This window comes from Salvia hispanica, chromosome 1 (assembly GCF_023119035.1).
Source record: "Salvia hispanica cultivar TCC Black 2014 chromosome 1, UniMelb_Shisp_WGS_1.0, whole genome shotgun sequence".
Lineage (NCBI taxonomy): Eukaryota > Viridiplantae > Streptophyta > Magnoliopsida > Lamiales > Lamiaceae > Salvia > Salvia hispanica.
Window position 1 is genome coordinate 3,098,525 of NC_062965.1, and position 8,624 is coordinate 3,107,148.

Below are 8,624 nucleotides of genomic sequence, written 5' to 3' on the forward strand. Positions count from 1 at the left end.
TAGTGGGAGGCGCCGATTTTGTGATGATTTAGGTTTAGGATTTCTCTCCTATTTATAGAGTGCCAAAAATAATATCCGAATAATTAAATAAATAATTATTTGGAAGATATGGTAGAGATTTGAGGAGAAGTGGCGTTATTTTTGTTGAGAAGAAAGGGGAATTCGAATTTTGTAGGCTATTTTAATAGCCTATGATTAAATTTGAATATTTCACGGAGTAGAATAATATATCACGGAGCAAGAATAAAATAAAATACTCCCCAATTAAAATAGGGAAGTGGCGTGTATTTGCCTTCTCTCCACAAGGAATTAAATTCAAATCCTAATTTAATTAGGATATGGCAAGATATGGTAAGATATGCTAGGATATTTTAGCATATTTATATTTATTCATGGAATAGAATAAATAAGGGATCAATAAAATAATAAAAATAATCCCTCTCCCTTCTAGATGAGATTTTCGAAAATCTCATGAATATCAAAGGTGAATATTTCGAAAATTCCATGTAGGAATTAGAGTATTTGGACTTTGGATTTAATTTGGATAATTATCCCAAACAATAATTAAATCCAAGAATAATATTATTTCTTCTCCAATAATGAAAGGGCCGAAAATTCCACATGCTTTTAAAATAATATTCCTATTATTTTTCTCACTCATCCCTTAGGAAAATAAATAATTATTCTCCCACAATTATATTTCTCCACCTCAAATATCCACATATTCAATTCAATCAATTCTCCACTTCCACATCATTTTCTCATCGTATTGACCTTTCAACGGCCACGTCATTTTTTCCACATCTTTGACTATTCAATAGCCACGTCAACATTTCAACAAGTTGACTATTCAACTCAATAAATATCCACATATGCAATTAGGTCACATAGACACTATGTAATTAATCAATCATCAAATAATTCACATATCATAGCATTTAAGGCATTTAATGCAAAAATTTTATAACCCGAAAATTAGGGTTTGAAAAAGTGGGGCGTTACATTCCACCACCCTTAAAAGAAATTTCGTCCCGAAATTTGGTACCTCATGGAAAAAGTTCCGGGTACAGTTCCTTCATCTTGTCCTCAAGCTCCCATGTGGCTTCTTCATACTCGTGGTTCCTCCAGAGCACTTTCACGCTAGCAATGGATTTATTTCTCAAATTCTGAACCTTCCGGTCCAAGATCATTTGGGGTTTCTCTTCATAGCTTAAGTCGGAATTCAACGCGACTTCTTCGTAGTGGATCACATGCTTTGGATCAAACACATATTTTCGCAACTGCGATACATGAAAGACGTTGTGCACATTTGCAAGACTTGGCGGTAAAGCCAATCGATAGGCTACGGGTCCTATTCCTTCTAGAATCTCGTAAGGCCCGATAAAACGTGGTTTCAACTTTCCTTTAACACCAAAACGTGTTATCCCTTTCGATGGGGACACTTTAAGAAAAACTTTATCACCGATTTGGAATTGTAAGTCGGTCCGTCTGACGTCAGCGTATGACTTTTGTCTGTCCTGAGCTTCCTTTATCCTCGCACGAATTTGTCGTACGACTTCTATCATTTCCTCGACTGCATCGGGTCCTAGCACCCGTCGCTCGCCAACTTCATCCCAGTAGAGCGGCGATCTACATTTTCTTCCATATAAGGCTTCATAAGGCGCCATGTTGATTGTTGCTTGGAAGCTGTTATTGTATGCAAATTCGATTAGCGGTAGTACGGTCTCCCAACTTCCACCGCGGTCGAGTATTACGGCTCTCAACATGTCCTCGAGAGTTTGAATCGTCCTCTCGGATTGCCCGTCAGATTGCGGGTGAAAAGCCGTACTAAAATTCAATTGCGTTCCCAACTCGCGCTGTAGACTAATCCAAAATTTCGATGTGAACTTCGGGTCACGATCGGATGTAATTGTCTTTGGAATCCCGTGCAATCGCACAATCTCCTTTATGTAGATACGAGCCAACTTGCTCGATCCATGAGTTACCGGAATCGGTATGAAATGCGCACTCTTCGTGAGTCGATCTATAATCACCCAAATTGCGGTATTCCCACTTAGGGTCTTTGGCAAGGCCGTCACAAAATCCATGGCGATATGCTCCCATTTCCACTCGGGTATCTCCAGTGGTTGTAATTTTCCATGCGGTCGTTGATGTAGTGCTTTCACCTGTTGGCAGGCTAAGCAACGTTCCACAAATGCCGCGATATCTCTCTTCATGCCATTCCACCAAAAGGACTTTTTCAAGTCTTGGTACATCTTCGTACTTCCAGGGTGAGCAGTATATGGAGTTTCATGAGCTTCACTCATAATCTCGTTCTTGAGTTCCTCGTTGTTTGGCACGCACAACCTTTCTTCAAAAGTGAGGGCGTTGTCGGACTCCTCACTAAATTTTCCGGATTCGCCGGTTCTCACTTCAACTCGGATTTCCTCGAGTTCCGCATCCATTCGTTGCGCTGCAACGATTCTCGTCTTCAGATCTGGTTTAACCACCAAAGTGGGAACTCTTCCTTCCACTGTTTCAGGTGCTCTTATCACTTCTAATCGCATTTTACTAAACTCTCTTATCAAGCTCTCATCTTCCGTTAGGAAGGTAGCTATTTGCGAATGATCTCTTCGGCTCAAAGCATCTGCCACTACATTTGCTTTGCCGGGGTGGTAGTTGATACCACAATCATAATCCTTCACTAGTTCGAGCCATCTTCGTTGTCGCATATTCAAGTCTCTCTGCTCGAAGAAATACTTTAAGCTCTTGTGGTCCGTAAAGATTTCACATCTCACTCCGTAGAGATGATGTCTCCAAATCTTTAGGGCATGTACCACTGCTGCTAACTCCAAATCGTGCGTTGGGTAGTTCAACTCGTGTGGTCTTAATTGTCGTGACGCGTAGGCGATCACTTTGTTATTTTGCATCAACACGCATCCTAGTCCAACCTTCGAAGCGTCGGTGTAGACTACGTAATTCACTCCAGATTCGGGCACAGCTAACACTGGCGCGGTTGTCAATTTCTCCTTCAAGAGTTGAAAGCTTGCTTCACACTCTGGGGTCCAATTCACTTTGACTCCTTTCTTGAGTTGTTGCGTCATTGGTCTCGCTATCTTGGAGAATCCCTCAATGAATCTTCGGTAGTATCCTGCCAACCCTAGGAAACTCCGAATTTCATTTGGTGTAGAAGGCGACTTCCATCGTTGTACTGCCTCAACCTTGGCGGGGTCCACTCGGATTCCTTCTGCCGACACAATGTGTCCTAGAAAGTTCACTTCTTTAAGCCAAAATTCACATTTGCTAAATTTGGCGTATAGCTTCTCGTTTCTCAAGGTCTCTAAAGCGATCCGTAGATGCTCCTCGTGCTCCTTCTCATTCTTCGAGTAGACTAGAACGTCATCGATGAATACTAAAACGAACTTATCCAAGTACGGATGGAATATCCGATTCATCAAGTCCATGAATACTGCTGGGGCGTTCGTTAAGCCAAATGGCATCACCACGAACTCGTAGTGTCCATATCTCGTACGAAAAGCAGTCTTCGGTATATCCTCTCTTCGAACTCGTAGCTGATGATATCCGGACCTCAAGTCCATCTTTGAAAAGACTCCTGCTCCTCGAAGTTGATCAAATAAGTCATCTATCCTTGGCAACGGATACTTGTTCTTAAGAGTCAACTTGTTTAGCTCCCTATAATCGATGCACATCCTCATCGATCCGTCCTTCTTCTTCACAAAAAGTACTGGTGCGCCCCATGGCGAAACACTAGGTCTAATGAAACCTAAATCCATAAGCTCCTGGAGTTGTATCTTTAACTCCTCCAACTCTTTTGGCGCCATTCTATATGGTGCTTTGGATATGGGTGCAGTTCCCGGTTCAAGGTCAATTGTGAACTCCAATTGCCTATCTGGCGGCGGTCCAGGTAACACTTCCGGAAAAACGTCGGGAAATTCGTTCACAACAGCAACATCTTCCATCCTCTCCTCGTTCTTCTCCTCTCCATGGAGGTAGACAAGATAGGCAGTTCGCCCTTTTCTTATCATTGCAGTCGCCTGTAGCGCGGATATGATAGCGGTTCGCCGGTTCATCGCGATTCCGTGGTATATGGTGGGTTCTCTTCCCGGAGCTTGTAGAGATATCTGTCTCTCTTTACAACGAATCGTCGCAAAGTTCGTTGCCAACCAGTCCATTCCCAAGATTATATCGATATCCTCCAACTTTATGACTCGCAAGTCATGAGCAGCTATCTTAAGTTCTCCCATAGCAATTTCTACGTTTGAGCACGTTCTATATATTTCTATCATTCCTCCTACTGGTGAGGACACCATCATTCTACGTTCAGATTCGCTAGTAGGCAAGCTCAAAGTATGCACACATAGTTCAGATATAAACGAGTGCGACGCACCCGTGTCAAACAACACAACAACAGGGGTGTTGAGAATTTCGCCCATACCTGTCAAATTTCCTTTCTCACGTTCCTCTTGCTCTTTCTTCGGCTTCTTTTGCTCCAACGCGAATACTCTAGCTTGGGGAGGAAGTCTGGGGCGTTGAGGTTGTGGTTGTCGCGATGATGAATCGCGATTCCCTCCAGATTCATTTTGCGGTGCCCTAGCTGGCTGACGGGATCCCTGATCGTTCTGCCTTGAACCCGATCCTCTCTTGTTATTGGGACACTCTCTAGAGAAGTGACCGTTTCCTCCGCAAGTGTAACACTTGATCACATTCTGATATCGGCATTCTCCGAAATGGTACTTAGAGCACACATTGCATTGTGGTGCCTTAGGTCGATAATCTCCTCTCTGGCTAGACGCCTGCTGTCCTCCTCCGTGCTGGGATCGATGCTGACTCGACTGGTGTCGCTTTCCATCATGCGAACTTCGATGTTCATCCCACTTCCGTTTCTCTCTCGAGTAGTGTGGTGGGGGTAACGATGAGGTAGCGGTCTCCTTAGCTTTCTCCTTAGGCATTGCTGCCTCAATATCCAACGCGAGTGCCAGTGCTTTGGCGTAAGTGAGTCTTCCTCGACTAGCCAATGACATCTTTATCTCGGACCTTAGTCCCTCACGGAACTTGTCCGACAGCTTCTCGTCTGTGTCAACTTGTTCAGGGGCGTATCGGGTCATGCTGTTGAGCGCTCGATCATACTCGGTCACCGTCATGCGTCCTTGCGTCAGATTGTTGAACTCGGAGGCCTTCGCTTTCCGATAGCTTTTCGGCACATACTTGTTGTACAGCTCGGTCTTGAAATCGTTCCACGTCATTGCTTCCACTTGGCCTTGTGTCAAGGTCTTTACTCTTGTATCCCACCAAAAGTCGGCTGCCTCGGTTAGTTGATGAGTAACGCAACTCATCCGTTCCCTATCATTGCATCCTAAGATTGCGAAGATACGCTCTATCGCGCGGATCCAAGATTCGGCTTTTGCTGGTTCTCCAAGTCCATCAAACACTGGCGGTTTCTGTTCCAAGAACAGCTTCACTACTTCCCTATTAACCGGGGGTGGGGGAGGCGGTGGTGTCGGAATCGACTGCGTCACACTCTCCTCACTCGAAGGTGGAGGCGTTGGTTGACGGTTTCGGCGTCTTGGCGGCATTCTGATTTATCAATACACGAATTATTTCTATGATTCTAACAATTATCACGTGGTATAGTTGAATAACAAGGTTCATGGGTCAATTGTCTTTGAGTATATGGTCAATCACAAGATATCAAATATTCGTCACGTAGACGGATTCCAAAGAGTAGTGTCAATCATGACTACAAAAATTGGTTGCATCAAGGTCAATCAAAAGTTCAATGTTTCATATCATCAAGGTAATGGCACTTATGAAACAGCGGTACAATTTTAAGTGGCAGATACTGGGCATCATAAGGTATTCAAAAATGGTGGTACTATAGGGGCATGATGATCATAGTGATAGATAATTTGTACCATGTACGAAAGGCGATCCATTGAATCAAAATAAATATCTCCCCATGGCATAAAAAAAAAACGTTGCCTCATAGAGGACTTAGTATCGAAGCAGCAGAAATAAAAGAGTAGCGAAAATTGTATGGTAGCAAAATCAACAGATCAATCCAAAAACATGGGGGAAAGCAAAACAAATATCCCACGACCATCACTTCTAGTCGATGTCGTTCATGTTCTCCTCGGGATCATCGTCCTCATCCATCTCCAAAGCGGGTCCTTCCTCGTCCGGTTCCTCATTCTCGCCATATTCACCAACATCCGGCGGTGGCGGGGTGATCGCACGCATATCTTCCACGTTTCCATGGATAACCAAAGGGTGAGCCACATTAGCCTTAAGTCTTGGCCTATTAGGGACACGGTCCACGTGCGGCTCCTTATCGCGTCGATACCTCCATCGGCGAGCTTGGCCTGGCGGATACTTGTGCGCCGGGGGACTAAGCGGCGGTCCATCCCTAGCAAGTGCCATGGCAGGGAGTAGCACCCCAATCAACCCGATTATATCGCCTCGCGGCTTGTATTCCGGCGGACTAAACCATGTATATGGCAATGCAGCTTGGGCAGTCCATTCGCTCCAAGGACTCGGCAGAGTGTGGATCAGTCTAGAGATCCCCGCGTGATGAGTAACCCCTCCATACGCGTACGCATCCATCCACCGGTCGTAGAACTCGGTGACGTAGGTTAGGAGAAAGGACTTGCCGTCCCATTCGAACTCTTGGTAGGTTTCAACGGGGAAAACCTTATTCTTAGCATAGCGATCGCGCATCGGTGCGTAGTAATGATTAGGCATCTACAAAAGAAATCTCAGCATCAGAACAAGGATCGAAGAAATATCAATAGTGCATAGGATTTCAAACTGATGCTGAGAGTACGATGGATATATATATATATATATATGTGTGTATGCGTCGAACGACGAAAGTGTGGAGATAATATCATATCAAGAAATAACGGAATCTTCTTTCCGTGACAAAAGGTGTGTATATATATATATATTCTCGCGTTTCAACGCTTCGTAATTCGTTCTCATAAATCGCTCGCCTCGTATCCGGCGTTTGGTATCTCCAAGTTCGATATTATCACAAAATTTTCATTCGCGACACGTCTTACAACTAAGTATAGTAGCGTGCTCAAGTTCATTCTTATAGATGTCGTTCATCACATATCACGCAAAATCACAATCACATAGAATTTTTTTTTTCATAGAGTTTTATTGTTCAACTCATAACAATCTCAACATATAATCACTTGCATAACAACATTTATTTCGCATAATCACATTTTGCAAGTTCACATGTAAGCATAATCATCACATTTTCTTCAAATATATATCAACAATCTCCCATTCGCTTCAACTTCCAATATTTCATATTTCAAATCAATATTCAAGAGATACTTGTTACCTCATTCATCGTGGTTGAGCGGAGACGAGTTGCGGTGTTGAGTCTTCGACGATTATCCATTAATCAATTTATACAACTTTCAAATTTTATTTCAACAAGACTCTTGGGTCCAGAGCGAAAAGAACTGAGGCTCTGATACCAACTGTAACGACCCGCCCATTTAGGGTATAATAAATGCGGCGTTCGTTAACTAGGTAGACATAAATGCAACAAAGATCAAAGACTAGGGTTTCATTTTAAAAGGGATTTTTGACTGGAGCATTTAAAGAACAATTAAGTAGAGCAAGAATAATGCCTTAGCAAAAGAACTTTCATAAAAGATCATCGAAATGAAAGCTTATAAACATTTCCCAAAAATAACTGTTTCTAACGATTCATAATCCAAAACATACCCACGAACGTAAAAGTATCTATCCCAACAAAAGATCATAAGTTTTCATAAAAATATAGCGGAAGCGACCAAGAAAGAAGTGAGGCTATGTATGAAGACACAACGACACTTTAAGTACCAACATTTCATCGGGCTGAGTACGATAAATCATACTCAATGGGCTCATGTTCTAGATGCATGTGGATTCAAGAATCACCGATTAATCAGTAGAAGGAGAAGAGATCAATAATTAAAGTACCTTTTTCACAAAAACGAACGGTAGAAACGATGAACTAGACTTGATTCTTCAATAGACTCTTGAACTTGACTCGAATTCTTCTCAATTGATGAAGAAATCTTGAAGAATTGATGAAGAAAATATGGAGAGAGTGGGGAGAGTAGATTTCGAAAATTGTAGAGGAGTGGGGCGCCGGTTTCTTGATCTCTAGGGTTAGGTTTTCTTCTCCTATTTATAGAGTGCCACATAATATCCCAATAATTAATTAAATAAAAGATTTGGGAGAGATATTGGGGAAGTGGCGTTGAATATGGTTGAGAATAAGGAGGAATTCGAAAATTAGGCTTAATTAAATAGCCTATGATTTAATTTGAATATTTCACGGAGTAGAATAATATATCACGGAGCAAGAATAAAATAAAATACTCCTCAATTAAATAGGAGAAGTGGCGTGATTTTCCAATCTTCAAAAGGGATTTATATTCTAATCCTAATTTAATTAGGATATGGCAAGATATGCTAGGATATTTTAGCATATTTATATTTATTCATGGAATAGAATAAATAAGGGATCAATAAAATAATAAAATTAATCCTTCTTCTCCAATAAATGAGATTTTCGAAAATCTCATGTATATCCAAGGTAAATATTTCGAAAATTCCAT